At 44.3% G+C, this 21578-nt stretch overlaps 1 long non-coding RNA gene across 1 annotated transcript; it reads right to left on the reverse strand.

Annotated features, from left to right (window-relative positions):
* On the reverse strand, positions 1–11262 carry LOC140846222 (uncharacterized). Its single transcript, XR_012125179.1, has 3 exons — positions 9165–11262; positions 1866–1893; positions 1–75 (listed from the first exon to the last, which is right to left on the reverse strand). It is a non-coding gene; the product is annotated as an uncharacterized lncRNA (long non-coding RNA).
* Between the last annotated feature and the right edge of the window lie 10316 nt (positions 11263–21578).

Consider the following 21578-nt stretch of genomic DNA (forward strand, 5'->3'; position numbering starts at 1 on the left):
GTGCCTCCAAGTTCTCTCGGCTCAGGTTGCAGGAACCAGGAGGGCCCAGCACCTCTAGAATTCAGGAACGACCATCTGGCAAAAAGATGTCAGGAGAGAAGCCGTCGGGGGGCGCGCTCGGCTCCCGAGCAGGCGGCAGCACGGCCTGGGCCCGGAGGGCCCGGGGAACGCGGCGGCCCGCTGAGTTCCCTAATCACCACCACTCCGCTTTCCCCATGTGACCTTCGCTTAGGATCTCTGAGCACGTGTAGGTCTCTTCTCGGCTTCCGCTCTGCCTTTCATCCATCCATCAATATTTATTAAAAATGTGAAGCCCTTGGTGATGTCACTAACCGGAATCTCCTCCTCCTGACCCTTCCAGCGTCTGAGAGCAGCCTCCCAGCCCTTCTCCCTGCCCTGCCCTCTTTAAAATAACTCGCGTTTCTGGACGCCCCCCACCCCCACCCCAAGGGAGTGGGAGCGAGGCTGGGGCTGCCAAGGATCGGACCAAGGTAGGAAGGAGGTTTGGCTCGCAGCCATGTGCCCCCGGGGTGGTCCTGTTCGTAGTTAGGTTTGGTACTGATTACTGCCAGGGCTTCCCTGGCACGGGCAGCTGGCAGGACTCGGCCTCATCTGGCTAGCAGAACGTCCGACACCCCGCGCAGCTCCGCCTCTGAGGTGGAGACCAGGAGGTGCGCTCCCTGACATGTTAATAAGCTGACACGATAATCACGTGTGACGGGTCACAGGTTCCCTGACGCGTAAACAAGACCAAAGCAGCCGCATGCAAATAATACGGAAATGCTTTCCGGCTCCTGGCCGACAATCTAGTATATATTCATTAACAATGAAAAGGGGGGGAAGAGTGAGAGGCGACATGGATTCTGCAGGATTCCATCCAAAATGTTTCTGAGAAGGAGGTTTTATGCCAGACCTGAAAGAAGCTCTCCTTTGACCTTCCCATTCTCGTTCCTGTGGCCCTATGTGGCATTTCAGGGACGGCCTTCCCATGTGTGGGTGAATGCCCTGTGCCCACCCTCAGCTCCATCCACGAGCTCTATTGGATTGCTTTGAAATGTTGCAATAATCCAAGGAAGTAGGTAGGTCTAGAAACGCCCTTCCAAGAGGCACACGGGTACTTGTCTGTTACAGGCTGGGAGGCCCCACATACTGGGGTGGGACCTAGCTCAGTTCCACTGGGTCTTTGCCTCCAAACCACAGGACATTGACTCTTGTTTGTCATGGAGTCTAATATTTAAATCTGAAGTTTTGCCACCTACTCACTGTCATCTTGGGCAAACTGGGCACGTTTCTTACCCCTCTAAGCCTCAGGGAAAGCATCTTTCCGATAAGGCTGATCAGTGCCCTACCATGTATCTTTGTGAGAATTAAATGGACTGTATGCAGGCCATTAAACACAGTACTTAGTGTGCCGTAAATCCTGCAGGAGGCCAGGGTAGAATTGCTATCTTCTTGCTGCATGTGGACCTTCCTTAAGGAACTTTAAATACAATGTGTCCCAAACTGACCTCATTCAATCTCCCATGCTCCTCCTCGTCCCCAGTGGGAAACCTACAAGTTTCCCCAAATTCTTTCCTCTTTAACACCGGGAAATCTCACTGTACCTGCCTATTTTATCAGATAACATTGATCCTGTCACTAAATAGTCAACAAGTGCTTGTTGAATTGGAACTGGTTACGTAATAGTGGAGCAAATAAACAGGCAACATCGCATGTGAGTGTGAAGCTGCGACATTACAGTGTGTCACATCATGTGAGCACAGTGACTGCTAGTGGTCGGGATGAGGTGCCAAACACCCTCAGAGGAAATGCGAATCTGCAGGTGCCAGAGAGTCTCTGTCCTGAGAAACTCGAGCACAACTCACCAGGCAGATTCAGATGTTCCGCAAACAGCTGTTGGGAGAATTAAGGAAAAAAAGAAAAACAAAAGAAAAATGCATTATCATAGTTAGTAGTCAGCAAAGGTTAATTTTCTTCCTCTGCTCTTTCCCTTACGCTCAGATAGCTGAAGGTACAGGTTCTTCTGGGATCCACAAGAGAATAAGAGGCAAAATTCTTGCTTTTTTTCCTATGTTAGAGAAGTTCTTTAAGGATGGGCATATGCAGATGACTGAGAAGCTCAGAGCTGGGAAGGGTCATGGCGTCAACTGCATGCTGAGTGAGCTGCCGGGAAAGCTGCTGACCCTTCCAGACTGCACTGGAGTGGCCAAGCCTCATGGATTTTGTGTCACTCTGAGAGTGACAGGACCTGCATGACACTGGATTCTCGGCTGTGCACAGGACATCTGAACTGAGGTCCCAGGCTGGCTTGCCGCCTCTGTAAGCTCCCCAGCCTTCGGGCCCTGGAGTGCTGCTTCTAGGCCAAGCAAAGCCAGGGTGGAGACTTACAGGCTAGGTACAGAATGCTTTGCGCCTGGGTGGGTTTGGCACATCTGAAACCCACAAGGTCCCTCAGCTGACTTTCCTGCTTATTTATAGCACGCCTGGCGGATGTGCCACTGTGGACAGCCTTTGGCTTGCTGCCCTCATGATCTGAGCAGGGCACACCCCATCTCCGCCTGCTTTCCTCTCCTGAGTCCTTCTGTCATCTCTTATTTTCTCTCTTCTCACCTCCCAGCTCTCCTGTTTCCTTATAATACGAGCTCACAGGTAAACAGCCATGCTAAATAAAGCAGGCTGCACCTTCCATTGTCCAGGGATACTCATTAGGTTAGGAATATATTTTTCCTTCCCTTTTCCCTATTTTTATCTCATTAAGCACACCCAGATCTTCCTTTTATCAGTACCTCTTACTGCTCCACAGTGAACGGTAGCAACAAATTTCAGCAACACTTTTCTTGCTCACCTCAAAAGGCGGCAGTGAGCTAATGCGCATGTGGAGAACTTCGTATAAAAGGCATGACTGTATGTGAGACCAGTTTGTGATTATCTTTACCTCCAGTTGTCACATTTTTTTCTGCCATTCTTTCCTTGCTTTTCATCACTACAGATAAGGAAGAATTTACATAACGGAATTTATAGATTTTTGTATTTTTTTAAAGTCTGAAATAGTGTATTATTTCAACACTTTGCAGATTATGAACCTATTCCTTCAACACTTTGTGAAGTCACTATTCACCTCTTTTAAACAATATATATTGTTGGTTTTCATGAACCTGGTGTCCAGCTCTGCACTGAACGTACAAGAACTGCCCAACATACATCCTTTAAAAATACTTCCTTTTGTCACTCACCCTGTGATCCTTTCCTCTACCTTGAATTGTTCTTTTGACTGTCTTCTGTCCCTTAATAGTAGAAGTCTGAATTACTTCCTTCAAAGTTTGAAGAGTGAGATTTAGTGATTTCTCTAATTTTAAATACTGTTGTGTGTTTCAGTTTCTTGATTAAAAATTACTATATGGGATCTCAGATATCCAAGTTTATGTTGTTTTGGACCAAATGACATAAATAGGAGTTCACCATTGATCTGTAACTGTTAATAGATTGTCTATTATGTCCCACTTTGAGCCTAGTATGGTGGAAAGAGTAGAGGTTTTAAAGGTCTTGGACTTATTTTCCTTAGTTCTGTCTCTTAAAAACTTTCAGCAAGCTACTGAGTCCCTCTGAGCCTCACTCTCTGAACCTCCACACCCCAAAGTACTGCTGAGAAAATGGGAGATAACATAGGTAAGGATCTAACAGAGTGACTGGCAAATAGTTTGTATAAAAGGCATGACTGTATGTGAGACCAGTTTGTGGTAGACCCACAATGGTCAAGAGCAAGTGGAAGATCTGAAATATTTTTATCCTCCTCTCCCCGGATATCCAGGGGGATTCAAATGGCTATTTCCCTAGTTTCCCCTCCATTTTTCTCCTTTCCACCTTCTGGATGACAGGTATTAAAGATTAGGACATTCAAAAGCAACTACAGACATGGGAAAAATTAGAAAAGGATGATGCATATCCAGGGAAAGATGCAGGTTTGGAAGACTTGTGATGATCTTAACATCTCAGGCTAGGCCTTGAGACAGAGACAGCCAATAACAATAAAAACAAAACAGTAACAGAAATCAGAAGATCCTGGGAAAAGGGAGAATCTGATTTCCAGAGTCACCACATTATTAGATTCAAATGTCCAGTTTTCCATTTAAAAAATCAAAAGGCACTCAAATGAACAAGAAAGTATGGCCCATTGAAAGTAAAAAATAGACAAAATTCCTGAAAAAGACCTAATGGAAGACACACTAGACAAAGATGTTAAAACAAAAGTCTTAAAGATGCTCAGAAAACTAAAGGAAGATGTGGAGAAAGTTGAAAAGTGATGTGTGAGCAAAATGGGAATGTCGATAAAGAGATAAAAATCATTAAAAGAAACCAAAAGAAATTGGGGAGCTGGAAAGTACAAAAACTCAGGTGAAAAATTCACTAGAGGGATTCAAAGGCAGATTTGAGCAGAAAGAAGAAAGAATTAGCAAACTTGAAGATAGGACAATGGAAATTACCAAGTGGGAGGAACAGAAAGAAAAAGGATTGAAGAAAAGTGAACAGAGCTTAAGGAATCTGTGTGACACTGTCAAGGAGACTTTACCCATTGAGAGAGTCCCAGAGGGAAAGCAGAAAGAGAAAGGGGCAGAGGAAATATTTGAAGATATAATGGCCAAAAGGTTCCCAAATTCAATGAAAGACATGAATATAAACATCCAAGAAGCTCAATGAACTCCAAGAAAGATGAACTCAGAGACCCACACTGGCATACATTATAATCAGACTTCAGAAAGTGAAGACAAAGACAGAATTTTGAAAGCAGCAGGAGAGAAGTGGCTCATCACGTACAAGATATCCTCAATTAGATCATCAGCAGAGGTTTTCATCAGAAACTTTGGAAGCCAGAAGGCAGTGGGCTGATGCATTTAAAGTGCTTAGAGGGAAAAAATGTTAATCAAGAATCCTATATCCAGCAAAACTGTCCTTCAGGAGTGAGGGAGAAACTAAGACACTCCCAGATAAAAAAAAGCTGAAGGAGTTCATTATCACCAGAACTGCCCTGCAAGAAATGCTCAGCAGAGTCCTGCAGTGAAATGAAAGGACCAGGTCACTAAGTTGAAGCCACATGAAGAAATACAGGTTGCAATACAGTTAAATACATGGGCGACTATGAAAGCTAGGATGACGGTCATGATGATTTGCAATACTACTTTTTCTGTTCTACGTGACTTAAGAGACTAACGTCTTTTTTAAAAAATTGTTGTCTAAAAGCTGCTATTATTGCAACTTTGGTTTGTGACTCTACATGTGGTTTTATACATAATTTAAGACACTAATGCCTTCAAAAGAATTATTAGTTTAGGTTTGGGACACACAATGTAAATGATTTAATTTTGTGACATCAACACTGGAAGAGGCAGTGACAAAGCTGTAAAGGTTCAGAGTTTTGGTTTGTTATTGAAGTTAAGTTGATATGAATTCAAATTAGTGTGTTTGTTATAATTTCAGGATGTTAAATGTAGTCCTCATGGTCACCACAAAGAAAATGGCTATAGCATATATACAAAAGGAAATGAGAAAGAAATTTGAATGTTTCACTACAAAAAAATAAAAGAAGACAGTAATGCAAAAAATGAGGGACAAAAAAGCTGTAAGGAATATAGAAAAAAATAGCAAAATGATAGATGTAAGTCCCTCCTTATCAGTAATTGTTTTAAATGTAAATGGATTAAACTCTTCAGTCAAAAGACAGTGACAGAAAATATAATCTCATCATACAATTATATGCCATCTATAACTAGAGATCGACTTTTGATCCAAAGACGCAAATAAATTGAAAGTGAAACAATGGAAAAGCACATTCCATGCAAATAGTAACAAAAAGGGAGCAAAGGTGTCTATAGTGATGTTGGATAAAGTAGACTTTAAATCAACCTAGGATAAAATAGATGAAGAATGCTATATATTTATATAATTTCTATATATTTCAATGAAGCAAGAATATATAACAATTATAAACATTTACATGCCTTATGACAGACCAGCAAAATATATGAAGCAAAAATGACAGAATTAAAGGAAGAAATAGATAGCTCTACAGTAACGGTAGACTTCAATACTTGACCCTCAATAATAGAGCAACCAGACAGAAGACAAAAGAAACGGAGAACTAAAACCGCGCATGGACCGTCTACCTCTGACTGACATGTCACAGAGCTCTGCCCGATCACAGCGGAATATGCAGTCTTCTCAAGGACACATGGGGCATTTCCAACTTAGACCAAATATTAGCCACAAATTAAGTCTCAAGAGATTTTAAAAGACAGATGTAGGGTAAATTACCTTCTCCAACCACAACAGGATGAAATAGACATCAACAGCAGAAGTAAAACTGGAAAATTCATAAATCTGTGGAAATTAAACGACACACTCTTAAATGAATAGTGGATCGAAGCAGAATCACAAGGGAAATTAGAAAATACTAAGAGATGAAAGAACACGGAAATACAATATGCCAAAAGCCAGACAAAGACACTACAAGGCAGGAAAGCTACAGACTGGTATCTTTTATGAACAAAGATGCAAAAGTCCTCAACAAAATACTAGCAAACCGAATTCAGCAGCATATCAAAAGGATTGTGTATGTTACCCAACCGGAATTTATTCCTGGAATGCAAGAATGGTTCAATCTATATACCATGCATCCAAAGAAATGTAAAAAAGTTATAATAGCACTATTTGTAGCAGACTCAAACTGCAAATAACCCAAACATTCAACAACAATACAACAAAAATATTGTGGATATAGTGTTATATTTATATAATTGAATACTATCTGCTGCTCTGTGCAACGGTATGGATGTCTCACAAAGATAATGTTTCATTGAAAAATGCCAAACCCAGAGAGCACATCTTGTTTGTTTCACTCGGCCGCCTCCCCTGTGCAAGGGCCTGCAACGCAGTCAGCACCGCACCGTCTGTGAGGTGTGTGGAGCTGAAGCCCGTGTTCCAAACATCCCCTGTTCCGAGGGGCCAGAGGGCCTGGGGAGGGAGAGATGTTTGGGGGCTGGGGGAAATCTGTCACTCTCTCCTTCTTCTGCTTGTCACCAAAGGGAGGGGCAGCCTGTTTCAGAAAGAACCGCGTAGTGTGCACCTACCCTGAGGCTGGCCCTCCTCCAGAGCTTCCACCCTGCAAGCCTGCCTCCACCTGCGGGGCCCTGGGAACTGCCTGGCTGTGGACCGTCATCCTGGCTTTAAGGTTTACCGAAACTGAATTTCAGAGGAAGGTTCTCATAGGAGAGATATGGGTGTGGTGGTGATCAATCTCTGTAACAGCATTTGCTAGTAAATACTATAGTGAATCATTTGTTTTTGAAAGAGACTGATCATAATTATTGCAAGTGAGTAAGTGCAAAGCAAAACTGCGCCTGGAGCCCCAGGAGAAGCCGTGTAGTCCCTGCACCCCGAGATGGTACTACGTGAGCGGCAGTGGATGCGTCTGTGAGGACTGCCTCGGGGCCGTCCCGCCGGGGGCCACGCCAACCACAGGCTCCGGCCTCTGCACGGCCCAGGGCGGGACGGGGGAAGCCGCGGTGTCAGTGGGGCCACTCTGCCCGAGGCTGTGACGGAAGCCACTGTCCAGGCCTGGCCATCTTCTCCCTGGGTCTCTCCTTATCTTCCTTCTGTACAGTTCTGTCTCTGTGTCTGAATTTCCCCTTTCTGTAGGGACACGGCTCACAGAAACACATCATTTTGACATGATCACCTCTACACAGTCAGAGAGGGGCATAGGGGTACAGCTCACCCCATCGCAGTCAGCATGCCCGACGCTGGGCCTCCAGCAGATGAGAAATCCAGGATCCAGGGGCGAGGAGGACTGGAGATTTTAGATTACCAATTGGTGAGAAGTTAAAAATGTCCCAGATGATTTTTTTTTTCCAGATGATTTTTTTAAAAAAACAGAAAAATTCCTAAGCTGAATTGTTAATGATGGCAGCAAATTCTTACGTGATTTCCACTGCAGCTGTAACGTTTGCACCAAGAGCATCTGAAGAGCAGAAACAGGCTGGAGGAGAAATGGCCTTAATAATGATAAAAACAAGGCCAAGTCTGACACCATCCCTAATCGGGGGACCATGACACCTCATTATTCGCACCGTTGACCCCTCTGAGCTCTTACAACATTGCTTTTTCTTGCTCCTGTTGAGTTCCTACAGTTTTCATACTGAGTTAGTTTGGATTTCATCCAAAGTGGTTTTTGTAGCAACAAAGTGTATTTCTCTGAAGACATGTGTGTTTTATATTTATTAATTTTCTGAAGATGCTAAATTTTATTAAAAGAGTTAGAGAAACAATTCTCTGAAATAATTTGAATGCTACATGGGTACCTTTCATTTCATACAGGAAGATCTTAGGGATCCGGTAAGAGTGTGAATATGTCTGCAAATAATTCAGGTCCAATAAATGCTGCAACTCCCCTTTTCTCTCATCATACGTCAGTTGGCCTCATACATTAAGCTTTCGATCTATAAGGCAATAAAGAAGCATTAGGTCCTCATGGTTTCTCCATCCTGGGCTACCAGCCCCTGGATTTTACACAGGGTGAAGGTGTTGAGGGGGTGTTTGTGTTCAGTCTTCCTGCCATGGTGACAGCCACCGAAACCCTGCTGCCCGCGTGGTCCTTTCAGCACCCATGGACCCCTGCATCTGTGCATGCTTGGGCCATAGACCCTTTCTCGGTGGGACTCCTGGGCTCCGTCTCCCCGTGGAGGTCTCATGCTGCTGAGAAGCAGGACGTGGGCCTTCCCTCCCCAGGGGCCTCACGTCTCTGTCTGCTCTTCCTACCCTCTGGTTCCTTGGCAGGGCGGGGAGTTAGGGGATTTTCACTTCAGTGGAAACCTTTTCATTTGTCCATGCTATTGAATTTCCTTCTTTCTGCCTCCTCAGCAAAAGCGTGGCTTTTTAGAAAACAACATGCAAAATGACTCTCGGTCTATTTTGCTTCCTTCCCTGCCCTGTCTCACCTTTCCTGAGGCAAAGAGAACAGGATTACCAGCCTTGAATTTGGAGCAGGGAAGGTGGAAAATAGAAGGAGAAAAAGGTTACTAAATATCACAAAATATCATGCTGGGCCCAGTTAAGGCAACTGTCCCTCAAGCTAGTTACGCCGTCATACACCGTGAGTGACAGCCGAGACTTACAGGCAGGTGATGTAAGCGGGGAGGCCACACCCAGGCATCCAGCCGCAGCTTCAGCATCTTGCTGGGGGAAGAACTGGTGAAATATGATCTAATGGAACCTTGGCAACTGTTGTTTTCATCTTCTGAGAACAGTATAAACTAAACCCATTCAGTTTAGAATCTGGTGCCTCTGGAATTCCCCAGTGCCTTGTGGGGACCCTGGTCTCCAGAACCCGCACGCGGCTCGTGTATCACTGACATCCTGCACCAGCAAAGGATGGAACAATGGAAGACTCTCTGTTCTGTCAAATCATCAGGTTTGCTGGTAAAAAGAGAAAAGGTTGCTGGAAATTGCAGTGGCTTTCCCGAGACCTGCGTGTCCTAGTCAGCATGTTGTAGTTACCCCAGGCAAGATGTGCTTATTCAGAAGTAATTGTTCTTAAGGAAAGGAAGCCAGCCTTCTAGGGACCACTCCATGTCGTCCATGCTTTTCCCCACAAAAGGCAGACATTCCTGAGCCACTTTATGATCTACCAGAAACAGTTACCCATGGCATTTGACATGCCAGGAGGGATCCCTCTTTAGACTGTTTAGCAGCTACTGATTTTAGAATCTCTATTCTGATTTTGCACCAAATACAAGCACTATTGCTGAAGCACAATGCTCAACCCATGTGGTGGGACTGAAGTTAAGCATGAACTTGCAGATGACCTTGGAGCCAGTTACCCACTTCCAGGAACAGCGTCACCTAGCCACAGATGGGTGAACAGCTCTCACTGTTACCTTAGGGGACAACTAGCCAATGGAATTTATGATTTTACACATCACAGGTTAGATTTCCAGCATCTGGCCCAGCATGCAAGGAACCTGGACCCCATGACTCCCGTCCCCACAACAAGCAGAAAGCTCAGCATACTGAGAATCAGTAACTGTTTTTAGATCCACCAGAAAATTGAGGTCACAGGGCAAACCACTGTGCCCCAGGTTGGAGAAGCAGGTGAATGCAAAGAATCACAGCGTGCTGGAGCCGAAGCCCAGGAGCAGAGGACAAGACCAGGGTAAGGAGGTGCAGGCTGGAGTGTCAAGTGCTGGGGGCTCAAGGGGAACATGTCTGAGCACTAAAAGCCCAGGGCCAGCGCTAACGGGAGACCCACGATTCTGGGAGTTTACCTCCAGGAGCCCTACCAGGTTCTCACAGTGAAGATCCAGCAAAAACATCCTTATTTTTCTAGCAGGTGGAGAGGAAAACTGACAGTAAAGAAATTTGTCCAGAGTATCCTGTTCTTCTCAACAAGGTTCTGCTCACGAGAAATTATTCTACCAGAACCTAACCAACTGGGGCTTTGTGAGATCCCGACTGACCTGGGAGAAGGGAAATGTTCAACTCCAGCCCCTGCAGGCTTCCGGACTCCCAACTGAGGCCAACCCAGCAGCCCTCGGAAGGTCACAGCCCAGACGCAAGGCTTGCTGGAGGGCCTAACCATGGTGCTGCACAACCCCACCGGCTCCCTGCCCAGACCCTAAAGTAGGGCTCCTGTATAACAGCCAGGGAGTATGATCGAAAGACCTGCATTCCTCAGACTTTATTTAAGAGGAAATCTATGAGAAAACCCAAAGACAACGGGAGAGAAATGCAGGAACCAGAGGAGATTCAGCCTCACGCCCATGGCTGCAGCAGACATACGGGGCACACAGACCCTCACGCCAAAGGCCTGCTTGTCTTGGCTCCTCTACCAGGACATCATGTCCAGCTCTCAGGTCAAAGGAAAAGTCCAAGACACACTAAATGACAAATGCAGTTCAAAGTCACAGAGCAAGCATCATGATCAGAGTCAGATATGGCAAAGATGTTGGGATTATTAGACTGAAAATGATAAACGACTGTGGTTAGTGAGCTTTGAGCTCTACCGGGGAAGGTGGACAGGATGGAGAATAGCTGCGTGATGCCAGCAGAGAGGTGGGAAAGCAGAGAGGTGGGAATCCTGAGAGACTCAAGAGGAAACACAAGAGGTGGAAAGCCTGCTCCAGCGGGGAAGAATGCCGTGGTGGGGTCTCCGGCAGACGCGCCAAGGAGGGGACCAGTGAGCTTGGAGAAAGGGGAATCGAGATTTCTGAAAATGAGATGCAAAGAGAAAAAAAGAATGAAGACAAGAGAACGTCCACGAACCGTGGGGCAACTGCAGAGGGTGCAGCTGTGCAACAGGGACACCAGGAGGTGGACAGAAAGGAGCAGAAGACACATTTGCAGCCCTCGTGACCTAAATTTCCTAAAATTAAGGACAGACATGAAACACACCTCCAGATAGCTCAGAGAACACCAAGCAGGATAAAAACCAACAATCTACACCCAGGCATATTTGATCAAACTGGAAAATCAAGGACAATGAGAAAATCTTGGAAAAAAACAGAGAAAAAGAACACCTCCCCTACAGAGGGGCAAGGATAGGAACTGCATCACGCTTCCCTTCAGAGACCACATGAGCGGCAGACAGTGCAGCAGATGTGCATATTCAAGGCGCTTAAAGAAAAGACCCTATGAATCTAGAATGTTTTGTCCAGTAACATTATCCTCCAAAAGTGAAAGAGGAGTAAAGATTTTCTCAAACAAAAACTGAGGGAATTCATTGCCAGGAAACCTGCCATGTACGAAATGTTAAAAGAAACTGGTCCATAAAGAAGGAAAATGATACAGGGCAGGACCTTGGGTCTACCAGAAAGGAGGACTCCATGAAGGTAAATACACCATAAACCATGGGATTCTTCAAAGCCACACGCCTGACACACCAAATGTGCAGAGAGTCAGGAATAATAATGGTGGGTCTTCCATCATTCAAAATATTATTCCCCATCAACCATATGGGTCATTCCTGGTGATTTATTTATTTGTTCAACAAATAATTATTGGACATATGCCAAATGCCAGACCCCAGTACCACAGAAAAGGAAAAAAGATAAAGAGAACTATTTCTCCCCAAAAGAAATATATAATTTAATGAAAATATAGAAGTACTACTTAGAATATAATAATACAGTAAAATAATTGCTACAAGTGGTCCATAGAAGACAGAGAGGAAAAGGCCAGAGAGGTCTCAGGAAAACCCAGATATTGGCCTATTTATACGGACTCTTCGCCTGTTTACATATGAAGAGTCTTTGCTGGGAATCTTGTTGCTGATAAGCTGTCAGTGTCTGTCATTGCAAGGTCTTGGGCCTAAACTGCACAGGCCCTGGAGTGCTTCTGGGCTGGAGAACCCAGTCACGGCGGGCAGCTTGGCGAGCCGCTCCTACAGGATGATCCGCTTGAATCAGAAAACTTAGAAAAGCCTAGATCTTCCAGAATCTGTTTTTTATTTTTCTTCTAGACCTCTTGTAGTATAATAATGGCCAAACAGAATAGAAAGCAGTATTTCTTCTTTGGATGATGGATGCCCTGTGGTGAGTTTTAACTGTGGTAAGTCCAGAAAATCGTCAGCTTGGTTAGAGGTCTTACTTTCCGATGTTGTTCATCCGACCCATCACTCTAAACACCGGAACCCCGCCTCACACATGACTGTGGCGTCCCCCCCATGCAGGTGTCTTTTGACCTCCGGGCAGAGCACAGTGAGTTTGGTCTCTGCCTCTGCTCCGCACGTGGCCTCAGCTGAAGGCTTACATGGCGGGGAGCGACTGAACAGCAAGGGACAGAATCGTCTGGGGACTTGTCACACATCTGACAACCCACCTGGGACAACTCACAGGCGGACCCGGTGGGGGCTGTAAACTGGAATGCCCCACCTGCGACCACCTGGGTGGGTGTCCCTGCGGCACGGAGCCCCCAGAGCAGCCGGACTCCTTGGTGACCCAGGACCCCGTGAGCCGGGGCGCCAGCAGGTGGGAACTGCACGCCCCTCCGTCTTCTAGCCCAAGAGGTCACACACATCAGGCTCACCTGAGTGCAGGCGAGGGGACGTGGCCTCCGTGGGAGAAGTCCTGGCGGATCTGAGCTGTGGTTCCCCAGCTGCCGTACGCACTCCAGGCGTCGTGAGAAGGAAATAACCACAAGGACGGCTGACCAAGGCTGACTAGCTGTGTGATTGTGTGGACATGGTTCGCGACTTGAATCAGGAAGACCTGTGCTGGAATCAGGCTTCCAAACGTCAGGGCTCCCGCAGAGAGCATCTGCATTCATTCATTCATTCATCCCCAAAACACTGACAGTCCTGCTGTAAAAAGACAAGGTCTGCGGTCTCGTGACACTGACATGGAGGGAGGGGGAGGAGGAGGAACAGGGAGCCCGTGGTGAGCTTGTTTAGGGTAGGGATGCAGCCGACGTGGGCACGTCAGGCTTGGCATTTGATGGGCAGGTCGCTGCCAGGTCAGAGGATCTAGCTTCGCTCAGTCAGGAGGACATGGTGCGTGCGTCACAGGGTGTGCTCGCTGTGTGTCTCCAGCGTATCTGGTCTGTCTCCTTTTTTATAAAATATTAGACCTAAAGCACACAGGGCAAGAGCCTAAGGTTTGACGACAGCATACCATTTTCTATATACTGTTTGGAATAGCTAAGAATTGATTTTTAAAATATATTAGAGACACAAACTAGGCAGAATGTTAACACTTAACTCCTCTTTGCAGGACCCCTGGGGAAGTCTATTTGCACAGATCTGGCCGAGGGTGACGTGCCTGTGGCTTGTCTAGTCTAGCTCACACTTCCCTTTAGGGCGCTTTTTCCGTGTCCAGTAAGGTTTTATCCTGTACTTTGTGGTTTAAATGTTTACTTCCATACATCAGAATTTTAATATTAATTATGGAAAGTTCTTATTTTTCCACTTCAAATATTTCAAAGTTCAAACAATAAGTTTTTTTAATCAAAACTGTATTTACAAGGAGATTTACTGACTGGCAACAGGTACTTTTAGGTACTTTCTGAAAATTACTGACTGTATAGTTCTTTATGTTCTTCTCATCTGAGTTTTCGTTCTTTCTGTGTTGCGGGGGGAGATGATGTTTTTCTTCTTCTTCTCTTTGGTAGGAAAAGAATAGCATCAGCTGGGGAGAAATCTGAAAGAAAGGCTTATTCTCATTCCAAAATCATGAACTTCATGATCGTTCATTGTAAAACTATTTTCACCCCTAGCTCCTATTGCTAAGTGTCAGCCTAGAATCGCGGACCTGGTTCATCCCACAGCCACGTGGACTACACGAGAACACAGAGTTGATGATTTTGCAAAGAGTACACTGCAGCTAAGAGTAGACATTATTGCAATTTAAATGCCAGTTCAAATGCCCCAGCATAAAGGGCAGTTCGTCTTTCCCTGCCTTACTCCTAATGCTCTCAATAGCAACAGTAATTTTCAAAACTCTTCCAGTGAGATTTTGTTCAAAGCACTACTACTAAAGTTTTATTTCTTCTTCTTGGTGACATCACATCCATATCAAGGACTCAAGTTTCAGAACAAGCTGGAAACTTTGGCTGGAGCAAGCCGAGTCCTGCTTTCTGCCATGCACAATTCACGATGGCTTCCGGATACGTCCAGGACGTCGCACTGCCGTGTGACCTTTGCCAAGTCACTTCTTTCTGCCGTGTGACCTTTGCCAAGTCACTTCTTTCTGCCGTTCCACAACATAAGGTTGCAATTATGATGATCTCCCTCACAGAAATGTGATGATAAGCTGTTCATAACAAAGACTGTAAAAAGTGCAAACAGGAAAGAAGCAGATATTAAACGGATGAAAAAGTTCTAAATTGAACACCCATTTCCCCCCTGGCTCCATGTATCCTTAAAATTCATTTGTAAGGACTATAGAAGCAAGAGTCCTCATTGGACCTTTCTGATAAATCTCCACTAGATGCATATTTTTCCATCCCAAATATGGCCTTGATTTTCACATAGATGATCCTCGTGTGTGTCATTGTCCTCTCATCAGCCGCATGGCCCCTTGTCTCCCAAGGAAACTGAGGTCATTCAGCTGGCTGTGTGTGGGCAGTGTGCTCCCGCTTAGGGCCGGACACATGACACGTTCTAGTAGCTGCCTGGACCTGGGTCTAGGGTCGCATTCCCTTGCACCCTTCAGTACAGGCTCCAAACACTTGCGGGCTCGCTGGAGGGCAGAGGCTTGGAGCGGTGAGATGAGGCCGGGCTGGCATCCACTCTGCAGGGATCGGGAGAGTCATACTTCAAAGTGTGTGAGGGGGTGACGGGCAGAGCATCAGGGCTAGGGCCGCTCACGGCGGGTGAAGGACACGGGAGAAAAATGAGCCAGTGGAGCACATTTTTTTCATTTCTGTTTATCTTCCATCTGTAGACTCTTTAAGCTGCCTTCATATTTGGAGGTGGACATTGAGGTATTGCTGACCAGTGCCAGAGTCTGGGCCATCCTGCCGTGCTTTTGATCTTCCATGTGACTGGGTTTCCTGAATCAACATGTTGCTGTGTGTGCACATATGTGCACGCGTGAATCTTCTGGCACATCTCCCAGAAGCATTAGTCCTGGGACAAAGGGTCCATTGGTGCTTCCAGAATGTGATATCGACCACGTTAGCTTTCCTTGGCCCAGAGCCAGACATTTGTCTTTCATGCGCAAGGAGGCTGCCAACTCCACGGGCTTGTGTCTCTGCGACAGGGCTCAGCAGTGCTTCCCGAAGAGCAGAGCAATTTTTAGAGGCTTCGAAAAAAGTTGTTAGAAATGGGACTTTGTGTTTTGCTGGCTATGGGGAGGGCTCAGAATGTGGCTCTTCTCTTTTAACCCCTATGGTCTGTGGTACATTCTATATTTAACTACGCTTTATTTTCCAATATTCAATTGAGCAGGAAAGTCAATGAGACAGAATAACTCACTAGGTTTTATTCCCCCTATAATTTTGCACAATTCGCTGTCTCATACCAGCTTAGTCAAATCCATAATTTGGGTTTCAAACTTAATGATATTCCAAAAGTTAAATTCACAAGGATGAGGGGAAGAAATCTCCTAGTTTTCAGTGAATCTTTTATGTATACGATTATGAAAATTATAAAAGCAAATAATTCAGAAGAGATCTTGATGCCAATGCTTAACTTTTAAGATGATACAAATCGTCAGCGGCCAGTGGAATTGAATAAAAACATTATGACTATCTTCAGACAGCTCAAGAACATGGTTTTTGAATTTCAGACTCATTGCACACACTTAGATTGCCCAAAGAAAAATACACCAGAATCTTAGTTTCTTCTTTTTCCCCAAGTACTGTGTCTAAGGTCTGACCCAAGCAGGAGATAAAATAGATTGTTCTTTCCTTTCTGGATTTCTATTCTTATTCTTCTTATTCTCAACTGCACTGCCTTCCACCCACCAAAAATGTACTGACGGCCTTTCGTCTCCTCGCATGAGAAGGCATTAGTTACAAGACACCAGCGTGCGAATTAATTTCATGTAAAAGCCTCTCCTGTCCTTCCAGAGAGTCACTTGAAAGAAGGTATAAGGACCGAAGTCGCGGCAGGCTTCCCGTTATCATGGCGGCCGTGAGGGGGGGTCTGGGAAGACAGCTCTCATCTCCCCATCATTTTGTCCAGCGCTGAGACCCTGCCTTTTGCTGCTGTGTTGTGCTTTGTTGGAAGGGACCAGCTGTTTTCATTAGCCTTTACTTTAGTCGACTCTGGAGGGATGCCTGAGACAGAGCCGGTCTTCAATTCAGGCCAAAATGGAACTTAATCTGAATTCCAAGCATTCCAGTCGTCATGGGAAGAGCACGTGATCTGGAATCAGAGAGACGCCGTAACCTTCCCCGCCCTGTCACTTGCCAGCTGCGAGATCTGGGGGAAGGTGCTTAATCTCTTCAAACCTTCAGTTGCTCATGTATGGAACAAGGATAATAACACTTAATGAGATTATTTTGAGGTTAAATGGGGTAACATGTGTCCCGCCCTGCACAGCGTTTGACACAGCTCACTCTTCAGTAAAGAAACCCCCTCTGCGTACCCTCTAATATCAGTAGTTCAAGCTCCACGGGACTCACTGCTCAACGACAGTATATGTAATCTGAAAGCTCAGCTGTGATATTTTAAAAAATTATTTCCCTTGGTTATGATATCATCAGCATCAAATTTAAACTTGCGGTGACAGCACTGCTGTGAGCTCCCTGAGTGTCACACACGTTGGGAGTCGGGCAGTGTGACAGCCTGGAGAAAAGGGCCATGTTTGGCGTTCTTTGGGGACACTTAGATTCTCAAATTCCCAGACGGAAAAGGCTGATTGAATCTCGTCCATTTACCCTGAATAGCACACCTCAAACCCTTTCTTTGAAAGTAGACAGATTATAACTGAATGTGTAGTATTATTATATGCTCAATATTCCTATCATGTATAAGTGGACCCAGTGCTCTTTGAGGTTAATAATAAGTTCATTTTGAAACTCATGTTTCAAACACTCTGCAAGAGAACCTTAATAAACAAAGAAATTTAAAATTAGAGAGTAAAATGAGATGGGTTCAAGATGAGTCCAGGACAACCTATTGATTCAATGGAATGACGCATTTTTTCCCCAGAATAATAACAGCAGCCTTGAAAGTCTAGACATTAATATCTCGGCCCAGAAAATAAGTCTTTCTCCATGCTGTGGCCGGAACACAGGTTTGCCACAGTTGTTAGGTGGTGCGCCGGGTACTGTCCATTAATCCCGCACATCTGACATCCTCTGGGGACACCAGCAGCGGGTCGTGAGGCCCAGGTCAGCACAGCGTCCCCGGGGAGCAGACCCTCAGAGCCCAGTTGGGAATTAAGTAGGTTTGCATGCAAAGCCTGGATTTTTGGCCTTTCTCCCTCAAATCTTAAAGTCCTGTTGGAGTTCTCATCTCAATTATTTCTTTGGCATTATAACATTCAGACTCTATGCTTCTAACATACAGGACAATAATCTCATTGTTCTCTTTTCCCTAAAAAAGTCTCTTAGAGAAGCCTGGCAAGTAGAAAATAATGAAATTCCATTGTTACGAGTTCATCCTCTGACCAACCTACTAGACGAGGCTTCCGTTTAGGCGGCTGTCAGACTACGAAACCTTCAAGTCCTCAGGGTTGGGACGGAACTTCCTGTCTTCCTCACAAAACATTGTTTATCATCCAGCTGATGCTTTGCCACAGAAACTTCGAACAGGTGAGATTCTGAAAACATTCCAGCGTTGTAGGAAATTCCTGATTGTACATGCTGCTCGCCCCGCTAAAAGCAATTCCGGGAAATTTTTTCAGGATCATGCTTCATCCCTCAGACATCGTCATCACCACGTCAGCAGCTCCCTCCGCTACAGGGCCATTTACATGCACAAAAGCCAGATCAAGGATCCGTTAGTCTGATAGTCACACCAAGGGTTTAATCCTTAAATAAATCAAAAATAGTAAAATATGGCAAGAAAATCTAATACATGATGGGTAGCATCTAGTGGTAGGAGAGGCTTAGCAGCATAGGATGTCATTTTTATAACACAAAAATTAAACTTTTGAGTGAAAAGATATGTCATATATTGTAATTATAATATTAAATAGTGTATACATGAGTATATGCAATATCTGTATAAAATTGATTTTGGAAAAATATGTTCAGTTCAGAAGATCACCAGACATTTACTAACTATGATAATAAAAAGCTCTTACTAATCAACAAAAATGAGATTTAATCCCAGTAGCAAAGGAAATGAAGAGACAGCCAGATGGCTGACATATGAAGATATTCTTACTTTAACAGGCATCCCCCTAATTCTCTTTACTCTCCATTAAATTGACAAAATTGAAAAGTGTTGAAGCATCTACTGTTATCAGGTCCATGGAGACATAGGTTCCTGCGTCGCTGGGGAAATGTGAATAGTTTCAGTCTTTGTGGGCACTGATCTGACAAAACATTACAACTAATGAGACACGTACACTTAAACCCAGTAAACTGTACTGGTGGATATCTAGCACATACAGGGGAAAAGCCCATCAGTTTTGAAAAATGGATTTTATAAGATTGGGTATATTGTGAAGCACAGCTGATACAAATAAAAATAAAATAATGAAGTAAAGAAACTATAAATTGTGGTACAAGTACACCATGGAATAATATGGAGTCATCAAAAATAATGAATTTGAGGTCTAGCAGTTTATTTGGAGAGATTTCCAGTAGATGTTTTTGAATTAAAGGAAAGATACAGAAAATATCAATATGCTTCCATTTTTATAAAACAACAATAAGATGCTTATATATATGGGCATCTGTGCATATACACATTTATATAGAGAAGGATGTGGCCATAGAGAAAATGTGAATGAGACTGTGCTAGGTCATTAGCATGGTTAGTTAATAATGATAATTAGTTAATAATTACATCTCCTTTTTCTCCCAATTTCTTCCTTGTGTCTCCGAACATTTCCCAACTATCTCTGCCATTAGGTTGGGGCCATTGGACAAGTTCTGGCCCCAGAGTGAGAACAAATGAAGCAGCTTAAGAAGCAATGTGCCTCCTGCATTTCTCTCTTCCCTGGCCTGGAAACACTTGGAGCCTGCATGTCCCAGATGCACAGCTACACGCACGAAGAGGGCCACCAAGCCATGTTAAAGTTTGTACGAAGAAAAATTAACTTATTTTGCTAAGTCTTTAATATTTTGGCATTTTCCTTTCATGGCAGCCACATTCATTATCCTAATCCAGAGATTAATGTTTTAGAACGAGGTATTGCTGACACAAAATATCTAAAATAGATGCCTTGCGTCAGTGTGAAGCAGGCAGTGAGAAAATCGACATCAGAGGGAAGAAAGAGAAACTGTTATTCAGTGACCGAAAAGCAAAGCAAAGTTAAAACCATCCTTTGTGGGCATTAGGCCAGACCACGTGTGCGGCAGAGGAGATTAGGAGAAGCAATTAGAAGTGAGTATTGGCCATTGCTGATTGCTTTTGTCAAAACATTATTAAGAAAACAGTGAACTCAGAAGAAAAAAATTGGCTAATTTGTAAACAAATTAAAAGGACTACAGAAAAGGAGATAAATTTGGAATCATGCAGGGTTGGAAAAACTGACCACTTACCAGCCTCAAAGAGTACGAGAGATTAACAACAAAAACAATTCAAGAGTAAAAGTATCATGAGACCTCTTTGAGTGAAATAAATATATTTCAGACATAAAAAATGGAATGAATTTGTCACCGGCATCCTTGCACTTCAAAATTTACTCCAGAGGGAATCAAGATCCACACCAAGGAACGAAGAACACTGGAAATTATAACTATGTAGGTAAATGTAAGGACTTTTTTTTTAGTGTTTAAATTTCTTGAAAGTGTAGTTGACTTCTAGCCATTGTAAAGTGAGCAGAAGAGAAGCAACTATAAATCTGAACAAAATTGACAGATACAACCACTTAGTCTCTGAAAATCAGCTAAAGGAAGACAGCCATCTGAGAAGCATTTTTTCTTGAAAACAGGTGAATTCAGGTAGAGACTATGAGGAATTGTGACATTCTGGCCTGGGGATCCCTGTCCTCCCGACTCGGTCAGTAGGGAGGCTCTGCCGAGGGTGGGATGGGGGCAGCTGTGAGAACTGATTCCTTTTCTGCCGATGTGGGGCAGTGGGTGATGCCCACACCCAGTGGCATTGCCAGTGTGAGTGACTTGGGGGTGGGGGAGTTGGAGGGGCCTGACCTTGCAGTCACGGTGGGCAAGCTCACGCCGAGCTGGGGCTGCATACTTCCCTGTGAGGACTAGAGGGACCACGTTATTCCTGCACCGGTGCCGAGCCTGAGGCTGCTCATATGCACTCAGAAGACTGAGGAGGACTTGGCGGAAAGTAAAACATGGATCAGACTTTAAAATGTACTGAACTTGGAATATGCCCTCCTATCCACACACAGATTCATCTGCAGAAGACAAACGACTTACTGGTTTAAGGCATTTGAGCATGACCTCTGGCATTGACTCAGGCTATGCAGGACCACCCCTAGAAAGCCAGGCTTAAAAATCAGGAACTAAAACAATACCAGCTGAAGGCAAAGACATCAGTGACCATAGACCTGGTGAGGGGGCAGGGGGAGTCCCACTTCACAGATTTAGCTGATGCAAGTTACTAAACAAAGAAACAAACAATCAAAAATCAGTCATAGCAGCAACTTTTAGAGGGAAAACATTAGAATCCAGAATTGCTATTTAAAAATCACAAGACATGCAAAGAAATAGGAAGAGCAGACGACTGAGGAAAAGTAAAAGCAATCATTAGAAGCTGTTTTCACATGTTCCCAGAATTTGGGTTTAGAAGGTAAAGACTTTAAAGAATCTATTCTAAATATGTTCAAAGAACCAAGGTAAATCAATTAATTAAGAGAAATTAAATTTTAAAGAATTTTAAAAGAATTAAGAGAAAAGATGGCAACAATGAATCAACAGAGATTCTGCATATGGATATAGAAATTACTATTTTTTTAAAGAACCAGATGGAAAATTTGGAGTTAAAGAGTATAACTGGCATG

The sequence above is a fragment of the Manis javanica genome, chromosome 14 (assembly GCF_040802235.1).
Source record: "Manis javanica isolate MJ-LG chromosome 14, MJ_LKY, whole genome shotgun sequence".
NCBI lineage: Eukaryota > Metazoa > Chordata > Mammalia > Pholidota > Manidae > Manis > Manis javanica.